General features: G+C 42.3%; 1 protein-coding gene across 1 annotated transcript in view; it reads left to right on the top strand.

Moving 5' to 3' along the window:
• The window catches only part of ndufs8a (NADH:ubiquinone oxidoreductase core subunit S8a), a 172,637-nt gene that overhangs the window by 89,743 nt on the left and 69,478 nt on the right, over positions 1-13,416 (top strand). The window lies entirely within an intron of this gene.

The following is a 13,416-nucleotide window of genomic DNA, read 5'->3' as shown; positions in this document are numbered from 1 at the left end:
CATTTAATATTTAAACATTATACATGTCATTACAGTTTTTCTCGATTGCTAAGACGCATTTCTCGAAAGCTGCTCTCCTTTTCTCTAAACTGTGAACACAAAACCCAATTTTCAAGCTACATTCACAAAACCTCAAACTCTTCTTGCAAAACCAAACTTTCAACTCAAAACAGTTTAATCTGTGCCCAAAACTGAACTCTCACCTCAAAACAGTTCAATCGGTGCTCAAAACTGAACTATGTTGTCAAATCCTGCCCCGAGTCAATCAAAATTAAAAACACTACAGAGCAGTCACTAAACACTACATAGAAAAATAGAAAACACAATGCTCAGGACATGAAGCGGTAGAAATAAATGTTTATTGTTTACTGTAGCCTAAATGCATGTTGCAAAACAAAAAAACAGTTTATTTAGCACTTGTACATAGTAAAAAATAAAAGTACCAAAAACAGAAATCCTGTGCATTTACACGTAGCACTTGTACAGTACAAAAACAAACAGAAATCTTGTGCATTTAGCACTTGTATACAGTAAGCCTACGTAAACATAAAGTACAAAAATATACATGGAATACTAGGCCTACAAACAGTTAGACTAACCCTCCATTACAATACTACAGTACATTGGCACAGTGATGTACTGAAACATATATGTACTTACAGTATACTGTGGTACAGTATATAGTATAGTCATACAGTAATTGCTGTCGACATTTACATACTATAATGTCAAAAAAGGTAATCACCTGTTTTCTTCTCTAAATCTTCGGATTATGGTGGACACAGTGAATCTACTGATGTTTGGTTGTACCCTTTGTCCGACCTCCCTCATGCTCATACCATGGACAAGAACATGGTCAATCACAGTAGCTCTGATTTCATCAGATATTACTGTTCTTTGTCTTCGCTGACCACCTCAACCACCTCACACGAACTCCTCCTCTCAGATTTCTATCCATTGTAGTGCCTCACAAACCAGTGCTCTCTGAATATATGTTCCCTCACATTGTTAGCCACAAGTGTGATCAATTTTGAGTTGTTGTGTTCAACCAGTGACACCTGTGCTTTACTTGTGTTTGACTTTTGCCACCTGTGCTCACCATTATGCAACACAGGTGCATCACAATGAAAATGTGTTGGCAAGTTGTGTCTAAACAGGTGAAAAGTGCTTATGGTTTTGCCAAAAGAGTGACTGATTCAATCAGTGGGTTCAGGCAACGGAGCATTTGGTTCAGACAATAGGGTTTAGTGTTTTAGCAATTGAGAAAAACTGTAACAAATATGTATTCTTGCCGCATTCTACTGTGATTTCTAAAGCTAGACTGACATGTCCAAACACTTCCAGCTTTTGTTGGGGTTTTTTAGGACTGCTGGCTCTGCAGATCAGAGGTTAGTTGTGATTGAAGTGTTTATGTTTTTCTGAGTTAGTCTCACTCAGTCCCCGTTCCAACAACTCCAAAGATGTTTCAGTGCATGTTGGTCTCACCGCAAGTCCAATATATTGGTTTTCATGTAGAGGAACACAAGTTAATTAAAGATCCCATATTATACTGTTTTTCATCAATTTCACACAGCTGTCAGAGGTCCAACAACACTGGATTTGATATGCATTGCCCCAAACCCATCCATGGTCCTGAATTTCAGCTGTCTAAAAGTTGCTCAAATGAGCTCTGCTGAGAACAAGCTGCTCTCCCTGGCAAAGCCAGCTTTGGACTGACCCTCGTTACTGAAGCAGTCCGATGTGAAGTGGTTAGCACGCTGTCCGCGCTCTCCCGCGCTGTCTGTCCACACTCTCCGTGCGCGCTGTCAGTCTGTGCCGCTGTCGTCCTGGGCTGTCAGTCCTGTGTCGGTCTGTCCATCCTCTCGTCAGCGCTCTCCGTGGGTCTCTCTGGTTGGCGCTGTCTGTCCGCTTTCTCCGTCCGTGCTGTTGGCTCTCAGCGCTGTGTTGCGATACGCCCCTCTTTCGGATCTCCTATCATCGTGCAGAGGAGTTCGGCTTATGCAAATGACTCCTTTCGTTACGTAACGAAAGGAGCTGAATCTGAACAGCCTGTAGGAGCACCATTTTACCAGAGGGTGGGCTGCAGAGACCATGCAGGAATTGCTTGTTTTCCTCATCCTGGGAGTTGACAGGCTCAGGGAGGACCAGTTTATAGGTGTAGAGACCAGAGAAAACCTGTTTTTCATAATGTGGCCCCTTTAAGGTCCTTTGACAATGCAACGGCCAGATCTAGTGACGTAGTATTAAATACTGAGAAAGACAATCCAGCTTGATGTTCATTTAGTACATAATGCTCCATATAGAGTCCAACAGACCAGAAAGCAGGGGATGCTTTAGGGGCTAACCTGCTGATTGACAGGTCGCTACCATGGTATCCCTACCGTCGCTATCAATGCAGTCAGATTAGATGACTTCAACACTTAGCTGTAAAGTTGGCTTGAATTATAGAAGCTAGCTTTGTTAACAGCTACAGACCAGAAGCCAGAGGGATCCAGATCCAGTATTTATAGGCTAGTAGATGTGTGACATGTGATTTGCCTTTAAGTGTAATGATAGTATTTATTCTGAAAAACCACATGCTCAAAATCGGTATCTGTATGGTTAAATATGTAACAAAAAGTATTGAATCCAATGTTATAATAGTTTGGTATCACCCATCTCTAGCACACACACGGACACTACATGAATATTAAGCAGCTTTGGAGTTGTTGGTGTTTATTTTTTTAAGTTATGCCGGATCTAGCTAACAAGCTAACTTCCTCTTGCCTCTAGTCTTTATGCTAAGCTAGGCTAACCACGCCATAGACATATCTGCACTGTGCACTCAGTAATGAATGTGTCCAAAATCACACACTACTCACTATATAGTGATTCTCCATTTTGTAGTGCAGTCTGAATGTATAGTGAGAATTAGTATACTCTATATAATGGACTCAAAGCATCCCACAATTAATCTTGAAAAGTAGTGTTCAACCAACTGACCGCATTATATACCATGATGCATTGCTCTGAAGGGAAAATGACAGACAGATGAGAGTAGAGAGAGAGCAGCGTGATAGAGACAAATCCATGAGATTAATATATTTGTGCAGAGCATCAGAACACAGACGGTCACGAAGGCCTTTTAATTTAATTATTGACTCATTTAGGAAAATATGCTTATTGACGGGAGCATATGCCGCTCTTTCTTTCTTACCGTTCACAATAAAAGCCCTAGAGCTATACACAGCATCATTACCAGAGAAACTGAAGTTACAACACATGAGCATATGTCTGTTTTTGTTGTGGATGGTCCACTAGCCACTTTTATTGTGAAACAACAGTGACGTAAATAACGGAGCAGAGAAAATGACCCGAGTAATGTCCCAAAGTGTTTTTCCTTTTACAAATATGCCCTCTATGTAGTCCTCTATATGGTCCTCTACATAGTTCTCTGTATAGTCCTCTATATGGTCCTCTACATAGTCCTCTATATGGTCCTCTACGTAGTCCTCTATATGGTCCTCTACATACAGGTGCTGGTCAACGAATTAGAATAATTTGAAATAGTGCAATCATTAAATTCTTTGAATGCATTTTTTGTGCAGAAAGCAAATCAGGTGTTCACCGCACCTGTCCTACTCGTTAGACTAATCACAGAACTCGTTACCTGTAAAAAATTTGCTCAGCTGAGCTTTCCAAAAGGCCCATTTAGGCCATTTAACTGTGACACTGTTGTTTTATTGAATTAGAATAATGGAGAAACCGTTTCATTGAATTAGAATAAATGCTTGAATTTTTGTTTTCTGTGAAGAGTGTTCACTGTGCAGTATAAAGTCAGGGTTGGGTAGAATTTCTAAGTTGTAAAATCAATCATGGGTAAGCAGCGCGACCTCTCAACCGGAATAGTGGCTCAAATTCAAGCCCTTCGCCAACAAGGCTTGACCCAAACTAAAATTGCTGAGCAGCTCGGCATCAGCCAGTCTTCCGTCTGCAAAGCTCTCAAGAAAAACTGCAGCAAGCGCACCAACTGTTCCGGCGTCCGAAAAACTTCTGCTCGCGACAACAAGCAGCTGAGAAAGATCGCAGTCAGCAACCGGTTCAAGTCCACTTCCGAGCTCACCGACTTGTGGAACAAGCAGACCGGCGCTGACGTCTCCAGATCAACCACTTACCGTCGTCTGCGCGAACTCGGCTTCAAATCTCGCGTTCCAGCAGTAAAACCGATGCTGAACAAGAAACAAATGGAGAAACGGCTGAAGTGGGCCAAAGAACACGTCGAGTGGACTGCTGAAGACTGGCAGAAAGTGGTCTTCAGTGACGAATCACGCTTCTGCATCTCCTTCGGTGACCAAGGTCCTCGTGTCTGGCGTCGTGGTGGCGAAACCTACAACCACGAGTGCATGAAAAGATCCGTCAAGTTTCCCCAGAGCGTTATGGTCTGGGGATGCATGTCCGCTCGAGGTGTAGGGAGACTCTGCTTCCTCAAGACGACTGTCAATGCTGCCGTATATCAAGATGTTCTGGAAACGTTCCTGATTCCGACTGTTGAGGAACAGTTCGGCGAAGAAGACTTCATATTTCAACAGGATCTTGCACCGGCTCATGCGGCAAAGTCGACCAAAGATTGGTTCACTAAAAAACAGCTTGAAGTTTTGGCATGGCCGGCCAACTCGCCTGACCTCAATGTCATTGAAAACCTTTGGGCCATCGTCAAGCGGAAAATTCGCGACAGAAAGCCTACTACGCTGGACCAACTGAAGCAGAACATCGCCACTGCCTGGGAAGCTGTGAGTGCGGAAACTTGCGACAAGCTGGTCAAATCGATGCCGCGGAGACTTCAGGCAGTCATACAAGCCAAGGGGGCAGCCACAAAATACTGAGAAAGTGATGATTCTAATTATAATAAAAATGATTCTAATTCAATGAAACGGTTTCTCCATTATTCTAATTCAATAAAACAACAGTGTCACAGTTAAATGGCCTAAATGGGCCTTTTGGAAAGCTCAGCTGAGCAAATTTTTTACAGGTAACGAGTTCTGTGATTAGTCTAACGAGTAGGACAGGTGCGGTGAACACCTGATTTGCTTTATGCACAAAAAATGCATTCAAAGAATTTAATGATTGCACTATTTCAAATTATTCTAATTCGTTGACCAGCACCTGTAGTTCTCTATATAGTCCTCTATACGGTCCTCTACGTGGTCCTCTACAGTGAACTCCCTGTATAGTGACTAGTGAATGAGTGATTGAATTTGGACACAACCCATCATCTTCTCTCTGCCACTATGAGTGATGTCAGTATATTCTGCAGAATGTCAGACACTTTGTTCTCTAAAACCATGGCCAGAACTTTGAGCAGAGCTGCTCCACGGTTTGGTTTCCATCACGTCTTCATCAAGTATATTCAATTCAATTCAAATCACTTTATTTGTCCCCGAGGGGCAATTTAAACGGGGGGCATGACAGTAGCTGAGAAGAGACACAATTAACAAACACACGCATCACACACATACACACTGCACAATCAAGCAACACACACACCGCAACAACAATATTCAACACATGAATAATAATTTATCAAGTGCTTCAATTATAATGTGCATTAAGATTTTGTGATCCAAAATCTTAAGCGTTGATGTAAAAGATGTTTATAAAGTCCACCCTGTCAGTGGTAGTGCTTCATGAGTCTACAGGATCCTTCATGACTGGCCTTCTCAAGACAGCCTGCTGTTGAATGCTGAATGTTGGCACTTGTTGAATAAATCACTCATGTATGATTACTTCTACCACACTGATTGCCAGTATATTTGTTTACTCCTGACTTCTTAAGCATTAAGAGGAAAATGTAACGTCCAGAATTGGTCATGAAATCAGAATATTTTGGATACAAAGCCCAGTTGATGCATGCCTGCATTGTTCTAACTCCCCTTCCTTAACTTTTCACAGGTTGAAGCCTCATGTGTAACAGTCTATTTGACGTCAATAATCCTTTGTTCTCAAGTCAAACAACAAAGCACTGTAAAAAGATGTAAAGTAACAACCATATATCAGAGTTGTGTTTGTCTGTGTAGGTGTTTGGATGTAAGTGGCCCTCGCTGTAGGTTTAGTCCTCTTTCCATGACATGTTCCGGCTTTTAAAAGGGTACGGGTGTCACTAAACATGTGAGAGGTTTGCAATGAACTTGGCTGTGCTATCGCCGTCATTTCTGTGGTGTGATCTCATATATAAAGGCCTGGAACTTCTCTATCATCAAGACTCCTCATTACAGTTCGCAAGCATAAAAAAAACATGAAAATGTTATGTGACATCCGATAAGCTGGGTCACTTTTTTTGGCAAATTGTCTAGAAACAATCAAAATAAAGATGCATATGATGGACAACTTCATGTGTTTGTGTTAAGTTCAGTCAGGCCTCTGTTTCATTGTAAACATCCTCAAAGAGAATTGCGATCAGTTACAGAAATCTGACTTTTGTTCAGCCTAAAGCCATCTGGACAATATCATTCAGAAAGCAAGAAATATTCTTTGAAAGGAATTAAAGCAAACTGGTCTATGTTCATAGGGAACTGCTTTCTTTCTCTTTGCTTCTTTCCAAACAATTTTTACGGCCCCCTTTTTTTGGGGGGGGGGGGGAGTGATTAAAGAACAAGTGAGAACGTCCAGTGACTCTTTTTATCAGCCAGGATTGGTTTTCATGTAGAGGAACACAAAGTTAATTAAGGTCCTTTTTCATGTTGGACACACGAATGAAACGTATCCACTTGACAATGCAACAGCTAGATCTAGTGACATAATATTAAATACTGAGAAAGACTACTTATGGTGGTGTGGTGGCAAATGAGTCCCAACAACAGAGAGACCAGTGTTGAATCTCTAGTTTCAAGTCTTCTTCAATCCAGCATGATGTTCATGTAGTAAATGATGGTCCATTTAGAGTCCAACAGACCAGAAAGCAGGGGATGCTTTAGGGCGGGGCTACCTTGTGATTGACGTGTTGCTACCATGGTATCCCTACCGTCGCTATCAATGCAGTCAGATTAAATTACTTCAACATCAAAGACAGACTCAGAGAAAAGAGTGAGACCTGTTGTTAGTGTGAGTAACGTTACATCCTGGTACCAAACACACAGAGAGACCTGTTGTTAAATATTACACCACTCAGACAACGACGGTACTAGTGGTGTATAAAAGTTCCATTTTATTCATTTGTAGCAAGACCAACAACAGCGAGGTCAAGGCTACATCACCATGCGCGCACACTCGTCTTCTTCTATGTCCCTTACCCCAATTCACATCTCATGAAGCCCCCCTACTGGCGAGGTGAAGAAATGCACAACTTACAACAACACGATGGGCCCTAGTTTTGTGGCGCAGCGCAGGGTGGCGCAGGGTGGCGGAGCCGGCGTAATGCAAGTTTCGACCAGCCGCAGCCTTGCGCACGGTCAGTTTGGCAGTGTAATGGGAATTTTGGATGTTTGTAATTTATAATCGGAATCTTTGTCAGGCCAGACGTTGATCCGCATCTCCTCTTCTCGACTGTTATGCTATGACTAAAATGAATGCCTGTTTGTAGATGAGATGAGCATGGGTGCCACATGACATAAGATAATTTCAGTGAACAGTATGACATCTGTGTTCTGTACATCTTGTCTTAATATAGGACATGAACGGTCTTTTGTCTACAGTATGATTCCTCCTCCTTAAAAGGGAGATTGCTGTTAGACTCAGGGTTGTTCCTGCTGTCTCTGAACCTTTGCACGGGAAGGCAGGCGCGAACTATAATTAAATTAAACAAGAGATGGGGTCAGCACAAAGCAAACGCGATAATGGCGTGGCTCTTAGCCCGAACCTGTAGTATATGATCACAAACTACGGTGAATCTTGCGTCGATCAATTCAAATTTTGGGTCACTGAGCGCGGTTTTCCCGATACAGGCAGTTTTAGTCTCAGACAATTGGAAATTCTAAAAATTAACCTCAAGCAAAGGGAGAAAGATGACAGGGAAAGGAAGAAGAGCAGAAGGGGAAAGAAAAAGGGAGCATTTCAAAGCTGATTCGGCCGCCTATGACAGCTGGTTGCAGGAAGCCAGATTGAGGGAAAAGAGACAACAGGCAGGCAGGGGGGAAAAAAAACCTCCCCCCCCCCTCCTTCTTCTCAATGTCAAACTAGATGCGACCCTTGACCTCGACTCGGCTCCTCCAGCTAGGCCGGTTCGCCACAGGGCCAGGCAGCCGTCCAACCCACACCACAGCCACAGCAACCGCTATATCCCCTCAACAACTTGGCCACATTGGAGAGAGAGAGACCGGACCCCCAGACCACCTCAAGTGGACCGGCCCTCGTCAAGACAGTACGAGGGAAACTGCATTAGTGGCCAAAGAGAAAACCCTGCCTGGCCAAACAGAAACAGCTGGGAAGGAAGAGACAATCGAAATGGAGGGTGCGGACGAGACAGAGGGCGTGGACGGAGGCCCAGGGGACGCAACGGTAACAGTTCAGTGTTTCCCCTAGAATTTTTTTCAGGCCCGGTGGTACCCACCGAAAAAACCCTAAACAGACGGGCCGCGTGGGATGGTGTACTGGTGCAGTTGGATTAAGTCAGGTGGCACAGCAAGCAGTCTGCAATTCTGCAATTATTATATTTGCATTCAACATTTTTGTTCAACCAGAGTGTATTCAAGGTTTTCAAGGATTCAAGGAGAGAGTGACTTATTAAGGTGCCGGTTGATGGAAATGATCCAAAATTAGGGGCCGGAAAAAATATGGCTTGAAAATGATGAGCATCACATTAATAGCTACAGATACTGTGAAACACTACAACGACATATGAGTGCATATATTGTCTTATTTTATCAAGTAAAATATAAGTTATAGGTTTACTCAACAGCCTGATAGTTCGTAGAAATTCAGGTAGAAATAGGTTAACTCAGAGTTCCACAGCTTATCAAAAAACAATCCTTATTTTATTAACATAGGCTGCCTAAGGGCGCGATCAGTAGCGTGCCTCGCCACTGCTTTGCATTCACACTGCTCCAGCCCAAACGGGCTTTGGCCCGTTAGCCGGTTGTACATGTTGTTTTTAAGGAGCGCCATCTCTGCATATATTTCTCGACAACGCTCGAATGTGCGCACCAGCGGATCTGTGCGAGCAGGCAGCGCGAGGAAAGCGGATTTTGGACGGAGACACACAGCGGCATTTTTCTTATAAATGCACCGGTCCGGTTCCACCACGAGTCTGAAGAGTGCAACAGCTTATCAAAATACAGTGTCAACTTTCCGTGTTTTCAAAGTAGAAAGCGACATCGTGGTGGTTTAACGAGGCAGAGCGGCATCAGAACAACATCAAGCGCGTAAAGTACACGAAGAAGAACGTAGCGGGAGCGCGCCGCGAGGATTGTTGCGGCCGCGCGTCTTGCGGAGCAAGTCTACTGTGCTGCGCGGAGGCGCTCCTAATGATTATTGATTTATGAATGAATTGATAGGTGGCTTATTTTTGGCGTATTGATTTTTTTTTTGGCCTGGCGGCAGGTCTCCTTGGACTGGCGGCCCCGCCAGGCCTGTACAATGGTAGGGGAAACACTGGTAACTGTTATATCTGCGGGAGACCTGGACATTGGCAAAACGATTGTCCGGAGCGTAGACAATGGCAGAACAACCGCCAGGGATGGCGCAACGGGGGTGACTGACTAGCCGGAGGGCCGGGGAGAGTGACGGGCGCATCTGGATCGGAGACAGACCCCAATCCCAGCCATGGGACACGTGAGCACACCAGCACACCCACACAGCCTACACAAGACAATTCAGTTCCATACTCAAGGCCATTGATCGCTTAGAAAACTCATACACATCAGAAAACAGAAAACTTGATGGAATGTATGCCTCACTAAACTCAGCTCTATCAGAATTTACCCACACTAACACTCACATACCCCTCACTTTTTGGTAGATTCAGGAGCAACAGAGTCTGTTATACGACACACAGAGTTTAAAACAACACCTGAATTGAGCGGCAGATGTGCAAAAACTATCGGGGCCTCGGGTACCTCTGTGACAGAACGATACACTGTCCCACTGAGATGTGTAGATGAGCTGAAGGGCAGTTTTAAACACTCTTTTCTTTTGTCGAAATTATGTCCGATAAATCTCATGGCGAGAGACCTTATGTGTGTTTTAGGCATAAACATAAACTCAGGGCCAGAAGGCCTCACCATACTCAGAAATGTTTCACACAATCAAGCTTTTTTCACTTCCTTAAGCACAGAAATAACTTAGTTATCAGTGGCACTTCCCTCACTCAGACGTCGCTGCAATAACAAACATACTCACACACACCCACAGCCACACACACACGCGCTGACGTCATTGATATGGAAATTTTGTACTTCTTGATGAGAGATATCTGAACTGAAGACTTACACATGAGAAGGTTTGGTGTGAATGTAAATGTGTCCTGTGACCTGTGACCTGTGGCCTGTGGCCATTTGTGTGTGTTTTGCAACCCATGTGTGTTTTGCGACATAGGTATGGTTTATGACCCAGGTGGGGTTTGCGACCCATGCAAGGTTTAGTTAAACATTTGAGTTTACGACTTCCATCCCTGTGATGGTATCCACAATAGAGAACATTTTTACTACATATGGATTTCACAATTACACAAAAAAAAATTTGTGCCTCATGATTGAAATGCTTTAAGCACAATGCTCAAGGTAGACTACGTACTAAAACCAAGTAAATTCCCAGAAGCGACATACCCATTCCAATGTATCTGTATGGACTTTATTGAATTAAACAAAGCTGAAGGAAAGAAATACTGTTTAGTGATAGTGGATATGTTCTCCAAATGGGTAGAAATTACACCAACAGTGAACAATGATGCAATAACAAAATTCTAGCTACAGTCATAGCTCCAAGGTATGGTTTTCCAGAAAAGATTTATTGTGATAACGGTCCTCATTTTAGGAATCAAGTAATACAAAAGCTATCGGAAATATTTTCAATCCAACTCAGGTTCCATTGTAGTTATCATCCACAGTCAGCAGGACTGGTGGAAAGAAACAATGGAACTATTAAAGCAAAACTGAGGAAGGCTATGGAAGAAACAGGGAAAAGTTGAGTAACATGTCTACCAGCTGTAGCATTAAGCTTACACATTCAACCTAACAGTACAGGATTATCACCATTTGAAATATTATATGGAAGGCCATTTAGGGTACCGCTAATAGATACAAAGGGAGATGATACAAGATTGACTGAAACAATCGTTGACTACATGTCAAAAATGATGAAGAACAAAAGTGTTATCTCTACAGTATCTCCTCCTACAGATCCAGCACCAACAGGAGGGCCAATAAACCGTATAATGGTATAATACGTCTATTATAACCAACAAAGATTTTTAAATTACACTAAGGAAGCAATTGGGGGCATACATCAACAGTTAGATAAGACTAGTTTAATGGCATGGCAGAATAGGATGGCGTTAGATATGTTGTTGGCTGAAAAAGGAGGAGTATGTAAAATGTTTGGAGATATGTGTTGTACGTTTATTCCTAACAATACAGGGCCAATAAACCCAGGAGAATGGGTGTTTATCAAGGCAAGGCAAGGCAAGGCAACTTTATTTGTATAGCACATTTCATACACAAGGCAGACTCAAAGTGCTTCACATCATAAAACAAAGTGAGAAGAAAAAAAGAAAAGAAAATAGAAGAATTAAAAGAAAATAATAAAAATTTTAAGAAAGAAAATAGAATAAAAACATATTTGCAATAATTAAAAACAGTGCAGACATTAAAATATTTAGCAGAAAGCTATGGTGAACATAAAAGTTTTCAGTCTAGTTTTAAAAGTGGTCAGAGTTGGGGCAAGTCTTACATCTTCAGGAAGTTTATTCCAGCCATTTGTTGCATAGTGACTAAATTATGCTCTCCCGTGATTGTTGTTTACTCTGGGAATCACTAACAGATTGGTCTCAGAAGATCTTAGTGGTCTAGAAGGCTTATGTAGTGGGAGCATATCAGTGATATACTTCGGTCCTAGACCATGTAGTGATTTATATGTGAGCAGGAGGATTTTGAAATCAATCCTCTGACATACAGGGAGCCAATGTAAGGATTTAAGAATTGGTGTAATGTGCTCACATTTTTTGGTCTTTGTAAGAACTCTAGCAGCAGCGTTCTGAACAAGCTGTAGCTGCCTGACAGTTTTTTTCGGAAGACCTGCAAGTAGACCATTACAGTAGTCTAGCCTACTAGTAATAAAGGCATGTACAAGTTTTTCTAAGTCTTGAGCTGACATGAGCCCTCTAAGTCTTGCTACATTTTTTAGGTGATAGTAGGCTGATCTTGTTACTGATTTAACGTGACTGTCGAAATGTAAATCAGAATCCATAATAACCCCAAGAATTCTGGCTTTGTTTGAGGTTTTTTTAGGGACAGAGAGTGAAGGTGTTGAATTACTTTAAACCTTTCTTTTTTAGCACCAAAAACAATTATCTCAGTTTTGTCCTCATTTAGTTGTAGGAAGTTTTGGCACATCCAGTCTTTGACTTGCTCAATGCACTGGCACAGAAGATCTATGGGGCGATAGTCATTTGGTGATAGTGCTACATAGATTTGGGTGTCATCGGCATAGCAATGGTGGTCAATGTTATTATTTTGCATGATTTGTCCTAGTGGGAGCATGTAGATGTTGAATAAAGTTGGCCCCAAGATTGAACCTTGGGGGACTCCACACGTTACATTGGTAGGTTCTGATACAAAGTCGCCAATGGAAACAAAATAGTTCCTATCTTGTAGATATGACTTGAACCAGTTTAAGACTGTGCCTGAGAGCCCCACCCAGTTTTCCAACCTGTCCAAGAGTATTGAGTGGTCTACAGTGTCAAATGCAGCACTGAGGTCTAATAGCATTAATATTGAAGTTTTGCCAGAGTCTGTGTTAAGACGGATGTCATTTACAACTTTAATAAGGGCCGTCTCGGTGCTATGAAAAGGTTGAAATCCTGACTGGAAGTTGTTGTGGCAGCCAGTTGAAGCCAGGAAGTGATTTAGTTGTTGGAGGACAACTTTCTCAATTATTTTACTTATGAAGGGTAGATTTGAAATTGGTCTGTAGTTGTTGATAATAGAGGCATCTAGGCTCCGCTTTTTTAGAAGAGGTTTAATGACTGCAGTTTTGAAGGCCTTTGGGAAATTGCCTGATTGAATGGAGTTATTAACTATTTGCAATACGTCTATTGATAGGCAGTCAAAAACATTCTTAAAAAAGTTGGTAGGTAAAGCGTCAAGGCAGCAGGTGGATGATTTTAGATTTGTCACCGTTTCCACTAGAGTTTTAGAGTCTATGGCATTAAAGCTTGCCATCATTGCTGTGTTACTTTTGCCTGAACAGGGTGGTGATCCAACTTTTTTGTTTGAGATATTGATGGCGCGT

Source organism: Eutrigla gurnardus (genome assembly GCF_963514095.1).
Source record: "Eutrigla gurnardus genome assembly, chromosome: 3".
Classification (NCBI taxonomy): domain Eukaryota; kingdom Metazoa; phylum Chordata; class Actinopteri; order Perciformes; family Triglidae; genus Eutrigla; species Eutrigla gurnardus.
This window is presented reverse-complemented; position numbering and strand designations above follow the sequence as displayed.